Raw genomic sequence first — 8,259 nt, 5'->3', positions numbered from 1 at the left:
TACTATTCATACAGGATTTCCAATTCCATGGTCTAAAACTTACTTTTTTGATAGGATTTCCAATTCCATGGTCTAAAACTTACTATTCATAAAGGATTTCTAATTCCATGGTCTTAAACGTACTATTCATATAGGATTTCCAATTCCATGGTCTAAAACTTACTATTCATACAGGATTTCCAATTCCATTGTCTAAAACTTACTATTCATATAGGATTTCCAATTCCATGGTCTAAAACTTACTATTCATATAGGAGTTCCAATTCCATGGTCTAAAACTTACTATTCATATAGGATTTCCAATTCTATGGTCTAAAACGTACTATTCATATAGGATTTCCAATTCCATGGTCTAAAACTTACTATTCTGATAGTATTTCTAATTCCATGGTCTAAAACCTACTATTCATATAGGATTTCCAATTCCATGGTCTAAAACTTATAATTATGATAGCATTTCCAATTCCATGGTCTAAAACTTACTATACATATAGGATTTCCAATTCCATGGTCTAAAACTTACTATTCTGATAGGATTTCTAATTCCATGGTCAAAAACTTACTATTCATGTACGATTTCTAATTCCATGGTATAAAACTTACTATTCATATAGGATTTCCAATTCCATGGTCTAAAACTTACTATTCATATAGGATTTCCAATTCCATGGTCTGAAACTTACTATTCATATAGGATTTCCAATTCCATGGTTTAAAACTTACTATTCATATAGGATTTCGAATTCCACGTCTAAAACTTATTATTCTGATAGGATTTCTAATTCCATTGTCTAAAACTTACTATTCATATCGGATTTCCAATTCCATGGTCTAAAACTTACTATTCATACAGGATTTCCAATTCCATGGTCTAAAACTTACTTTTTTATTGGATTTCCAATTCCATGGTCTAAAACTTACTATTCATAAAGGATTTCTAATTGCATGGTCTTAAACGTACTATTCATATAGGATTTCCAATTCCATGGTCTAAAACTTACTATTCATACAGGATTTCCAATTCCATTGTCTAAAACTTACTATTCATATAGGATTTCCAATTCCATGATCTAAAACTTACTATTCATATAGGAGTTCCAATTCCATGGTCTAAAACTTTCTATTCATATAGGATTTCTAATTCCATGGTCTAAAACTTACTATTCATATAGGATTTCCAATTCCATGGTCTAAAACTTACTATTTTGATAGGATTTCCAATTCCATGGTCTAAAACTTACTATTCATATAGGATATCTAATTCCATGGTCTAAAACGTACTATTCATATAGGATTTCCAATTCCATCGTCTAAAATTTACTATTCATATAGGATTTCCAATTCCATGGTCTAAAACTTACTATTCATATAGGATTTCTTATTCCAGGGTCTAAAACTTTCTATTCATATAGGATTTTCAATTCCATTGTCTAAAACTTACTATTCTGATAGGATTTCTAATTCATTGTCTAAAAATTACTATTCAGATAGGATTTCCAATTCCATGGTCTAAAACTTACTATTCATATAGGATTTCCAATTCCATGGTCTAAAACTTACTATTCATATAGGATTTCCAATTCCATGGTCTAAAACTTACTATTTATATAGGATGTCTAATTCCGTGGTCTAAAACTTACTATTCATATAGGATTTCTAATTCCATGGTCTAAAACTTATTATTCTGATAGGATTTTAAATTCCATGGTCTAAAACTTACTATTCATATAGGATTTCCAATTCCATGGTCTAAAAATTACTATTCATATAGGATTTCCAATTCCATGGTCTAAAACTTACTATTCATATAGGATTTCTTATTCCATGGTCTAAAACTTACTATTCTGATAGGATTTCCAATTCCATGGTCTAAAACATGTACCATCTAACTCTAATCTACTCATACAAAAAAATATTTAAAAAAATAAAATAAATACTTTCATTTAATAACTAGGAAAATGTATGCTTTACATAATAATATGGTTGAATTTAACACCTTTTATAACTCATTATAATGATAATACTAATAACTGCTTAGGATTAATAATATGCATATATTTTCATATTTACATTTACTTAATAATTCCTTAATAATTCCATAATAGTTTTTAATCGAAAATTTTATCTTAAATATAATCCATTTTAATTTTTAATATCCTGATTCTATTTAACTAAATATATTCTTATGTCTATATAACAGACATAGGTTTATTTCGCTAGACGCCCGTTTGTGTATATTTATTGTGTACATACGTATATATGTAGATGTTCATATAGATGTATTTGCTAATGTATATACAGTAGCGCCCAAAAGTTAAGGAACGATCGATCATTTTTTTTTAATGGCTTCTAACTTTATCTACGAAAAAGAAAAAAATAATTTTGGGTGAATTTTCCAATGTTTAATAATGGTAGTTAAAGAAAAAAAAATTTTTAATTTTTGATTTTAATACATATTTTTTTTTTTTTTTTACATATAAATAAATTTAATTAAATTACAGGCGTCCAAAAGTTAAGGAACGAGGGAAATTCATTATGAAAAAATAATGAATCCTTTCAGTATTTAGTGAAAGGCCCCTTGTTTTCAATCACACTATGGCATCTTTTGCTGCAAGACAGAACCAATCGTTCACATGTTATAGGTGAAATATTATTCCAGGATGTTTTTATATATTCCCATAAATCATCAAGATTTTTTGGGTTTTTTTCTGTGATCTTATCACTAATAATTTTCCAAACATTTTCAATTGGATTCAGGTCTGGGCTCTGAGCTTGCCAATCCATAAAGCAAATATTGGATCTATTTAGCTCTTCTAAAACTATTTTTGTTTTATGGCACGGTACATTGTCTTGCATAAAGATATCAGAATTAGAAAGATAAGGTACCACATGTTCTCTAATCAATTCTCTGTACATTCGGGCATTAACTTTTCCATGAATTCTCACAAGGGGGCCAGTTCCTTTTGAAGATCTCATGCCCCATACCATTATACTGCCGCCTCCAAATTTTACTGTACTTTTAACGCACTTAGGGGACAGTCTTTCTCCATTTTTTCTTCTGACATGTGGTCTTTTGTCTGATCCGAAAAGATTAAATTTAGATTCATCAGTAAAATGAACCTTTTCCCATTTTTTTTCTTCCCACTTGTATTTTTGAATGGCTTCTAACTTTATCTATAAAAAAGGGAAAAAAAATTGGGGTGAATTTTCCAATGTTTAATAATGGTAGTTAAATAAAACATTTTTTTTTTAAATTTTTAATACATATTATTTTTTTTACATATAAATAAGTTTAATTAAACTACAGGCGTCCAAAAGTTTATGAACGCAGAAAATTAATACAAACGTTAACAATTTTATTAACAACAACAGAATATCGACTCCGAATATTCGAAAAAGGCTATCTGTACAAGAAAAACAGCTTATTTGTGACCATTATGATGAAAAAAAGTCCATAGGGGAGATTGCTAAAATATTGAAAAGGTCTAAAAGCGTTGTTTTTCGGATTATTGAAAATAGAAAATAGAAAAAAAAAAATGGGAAAGAGTTCATTTTACTGATGAATCTAAATTGAATCTTTTCGGATCAAACCAAAGACCACATGTCAGAAGAAAAAATGGAGAAAGACTGTCCCCTAAGTGCGTTTAGGGTGTACTGAAAACGAATATCGCATTTAAAAATAGGACCGGCTAATTTTCACTATAGTTAAAAGATACTTTTTCACAAGTTTGATGTAATAAAAAGATACATGTGCGTGCTTGCATGTACAACAATAAGCACCACTTATAACATAAAATATCGTATTTAAATTTTCCGCAAATATGTAGTTTTCCAGATATTAAGCAATGCAATTCTACATGTTATGAATGGTGGCTATTGTTATCTGCGCAAGCGCCCATATTTTTGCCAAACCCCATCCGAACAAAAATAAACAAAAACAAAACAAAAGCACCAATACTTTCAATAAATATTGACAAACCAGAAAAGTACCCAATTTAAAGTTAGCAGCAAACGGTGTTTTATTATATTCAGTCCCTGATATTGAACTTTATCAGTATATATCTTCTGGTGAGAGTATCAATTTCCCATCCCAAGTTTCTTTATTTATTAAATTGTTAGGTGAAAGTACAGAATAGTTATGAAGCCCCCCTCTTCAGATTCTGCAGAATATTTAGAAAGCAATCCTTAACTTAGGCTCAATTAACGCTTAAAAATAAAAATAAAGCAAAATACTGGAAGAAGCCCACCCAATAAACGTTATCATAACATTTATTAGGTGAATTAATACTAGTAATCTGTTTTATTTTTATTTTTAAGTCACTCCAAAGATATAATCATATCAGTTCGGTGATTTTTTTTTCTTGTTCTCACATAACGCTCAACACTTGTAATTTGTAAACAAATTTTCCAAATTTTCTGCAGTATAACATATATTTTTAAGTAAAAATCTTTGTTGCATAAAAATTAAAAGCTCATGCCGCCAACGATTAAATCATTGAAATAAGTTTCCATTTTTGAGACTGAATAAATTAAATTGAATGGCAAATATTGACTTTAGTGACAACAGAACACCAACCACTAAAATTTGTTTTTTTTAGGGGTATACGAAGTTGTTGACAATGAATCTGATGATAAAATAAACCAGCATAAACAGATTTACATTAGGTCCACTTGCACAATTTTCTTTAAAATGATGATTTTATAGGGTTTCGGCTATGCTGAAAACGAATATCACAGTTAACTTTATAGTAAATATTTACATTAGGTCCACCTCCACAATTTTTCTTTAAAATTACATCTTGTATAGGTGACTATGCTGAATCAGAAAATCTAAGCGCGATAAACAAATCTACTTTTCTGCAACATTTGCCCCTCAATAGTATTATGTATACAACTCGTCATTAAAAAGAACAATGTCGAGGTGGACCTAATGTAAATATTTACTAAAAGTTATCCACGCATGTAAATGAAAAGCGTATGTAAAACTGAGAAATTATCAATAAATGTTAATTTTCTTTTTAATAATCATTCAAAAAGTTAAGCCAATATAAGTAAATAAATTAAAAAAAAATGTTATCGGCGCATGCGTTAGCCTTTGTAAAGGAGCAACTAATAAACAAATAGACCGGGTCGCCTTAAACTCAATGCTTAAGGAGTAGCAAAAATGTAGAATACCATTTTTGTTTAGGAGAATTTTGCTGAAGAGTCATTTTTTAAAAAAGATATAATAATAATAATAATAATAATAATAATAATAATAATAATAATAATAATAATAATAATAATAATAACAATTAGTTGTTTTATATAGCAAAAATATCTACTTAAATTCTACATTTACATGAAAATATAACTTACATGTATTTGGTGTCTAGCAAAATTTCAATCTTGAATTTGTGTGTTGTATCTGTTCCAAGACACTCAACACTGAGAAAGTGGTTTCAATAATATTAATTTTTTATAAACTTTTATTGCTTTTTATCTTTACCCATCCCCTACTATATATTTAGAACTTGTTTTTATAACCAGTAAACAGGCAGCAGCCTCAACCAGTAAACAAACAGAGACTTCAAAAATCAAAGGAACGTTGCCACCAAAGCTTGTCTGGCATAGAGGTGATAAAACTTTTAGGGACTCCACTAACTTATTGAAAAACCAAAGTATTTTTTATTACCTTTTAGCACTTTCTTGTCAGATTTGTCAATGTTGATGGACTGGACAAAACCGAAAGGTCATGTTTTATGGGGTTTTTTTTCACACAGCTAAAATAAGTCCACATCACATTTTATGTTATTAGGTTTTACCTAAATCTAGTAGGTTTGGTAGCTTTTATGTTATTTGGTAGGTTTTATGTTATTAGGTTTTATCTATAGTAGGTTTGGTAGCTTAAAAATCAATATTCTTCATTTTATCTTTTAGTATCAGCAATAGAAATTGGTAACATTCTTTGGAATGGCATATTAGGCTAAAAGTTTCCTGGTTCTGATAACTCAAAAAGTTCCGATTCCCAGATTCCAATTAACTGTCCCAACACTAATTATATCACCTTTTTCCATAACAATATCTCTATGTTGCCTTAAAAAAGGAAACAAATTAAGAAAATTCAGTTTCATCAACATAAATTTTTTATATGGATTTTGTGACCATGGTTTTATGTATATATTAATCAGCATTAAAATAGCTTTACAAAGATATCAAACATGACCATATTATGAAATATCAAAATGGTTTTATATGAAGTAGTAGGTACTACATTCCACCATTTTGAATTCAGCCCACTTCTTTAAAACGCTTGTAGGAATGGTTCTAGTGGAAACCCCACCATGAAATTTGAAATATATACTATCATAAGATAGACAAATCTTTTGTCAAAATTACAAAAAAAAGTAAAATGCCCCTTTTTGAGATAATTTAGGTAAAATGTCAAGGTCAACTTTTGAAAATTTGATCTTGAAAAAAATATCCCCAGATGAAATTGTAGATCTATCCAAGTACTTTAGAATGAACTTTGTGGACCCATAAATAACAGATATCGTCTTTTAAAGTTGGTCACCTCTTCATAAAAATTCACATTTTTGTAAAAATGTCAAGGTCATATCTCAGAAATTCCTTGACGTTGAGGTGTGTAACAGGTGTCATTCAATTCCTTTCATGGAGATCTATAAGTGTAGCAAATTTGAAAAAAATCCGTGTCGGACATGGTTTAACCCCTTGTCGATTTGACATAGAATGAGCAATATACATATATATAAATAAGAGCAAAAATGTGTGTGGACACTAGGAACAGTTTTGATTGGCTAATCAAATAATCAAAACTCCTCATAAACGATGATTCCAATCGTCTTAATGTCAACATCAAATGAAAGACAATAATTTACTGTTAATGTTGGGGGGTATATTTTTTTCTAAGTGAACATTTACAAAAATAAAATTATACGAAACTAGCCCCCAAAGACATTGTATATACGAAAATTGCCATCTAATCCAAATCTTACATCTTGTTTCTATAGCAACACACCCGCACGCACATATATGCTCATGCATGCAACTGCCATGTTGCTATGACAACACGCACACAAACGCACAGGCATATAAATGCCAGGTTCTTGATAACGTTAACTGCTTTTTTTGAAAACCTAATTCATAACCACGCCTCATTTTTTTAAAATAACTCTCAAGATGTAGATATTTTGTATGTATGGGTATATTAGATGATCTCTTCAAATTTTAAATGCACATCTTTTCCTATTTTCCTAGGTTTACCTTTAAAAAATACAATTATACGAAACTAACCCACTGAAAATACGAAAACTGCCGTTTAAATGTAACTCTTACGCCGGGTTTCCATAGCAACACTCCCGCACACACACAAACGCGCATGCATGCAACAGCCATGTTCCCATGGCAACACGCACACACAAATACAAACTCGTCTGATAAAAGCCTAAAAAATTACTTTGTCCCTTCCTTTCTTTTTTTCTATTTACATCTTTTTATTACTGACTGCTTAGTAATTGTCTGTATTTTTTAGATGAGTGACAAATGGCCGAGTGGTCATAGACGTTGTATCAAAGTTTACAGTTACCCAAAGGTGCTGAGTTCAATCCTGAACGAAGGCAGTGAAAAAGTAACATTCAAAACAGAGAATCAGCAACTATGTCCCAAAGCCTAGCTGGAGTCCGAACACGGTACCTCCGTAATAATAATAAAGGGTTGGGTTCGAGACTTCTAACAAACGGTTCCCCAGTTCCATACAAAACACCTGACGAAGGCCGGAGGGCAAAACGGCCGGAACGTTGTGACAATAACAACCAAGATGAGTAGGTCAGTCCGACAATCTCAATTACTGACTGCTTGTTTAAATTATTTATACTTAAAAAAAATATTATCTTTAATTTTTAACATCTCTGTAATTAATTTTTCTTTTACATTTTTGAATTTTTTTAACATTGACTTTTTAAATTAAACAATTATCGTAAAATTTCAAGCAATAACAAATTCTTTTTTAAAAAAATTCTTCACGCGTCTGTTTTCTATTTAAAAAACAAAAATTGTTTCTTTTCGTCGATTAATATATATTTTTCTTCGGTTGCTTTAGTAACCGAAGAAATAATAAATTTATCGACGAAAAGAAATAAATATTTTTTAAATGCATACAAAACAGAAATCTAGCGTGCAATAATTTTTATTATTGCTTATTATTGTCTGAAATTCTTTCCTTTTGTTGAAATAATTAATTATATCATATTTTCTTGCATG

Source organism: Euprymna scolopes, chromosome 41 (genome assembly GCF_053919585.1).
Source record: "Euprymna scolopes isolate OS-2025 chromosome 41, ASM5391958v1, whole genome shotgun sequence".
NCBI classification, from domain to species: domain Eukaryota; kingdom Metazoa; phylum Mollusca; class Cephalopoda; order Sepiida; family Sepiolidae; genus Euprymna; species Euprymna scolopes.
The sequence above is the reverse complement of the archived record's forward strand: the minus strand, read 5'-3'. Positions refer to the sequence as shown.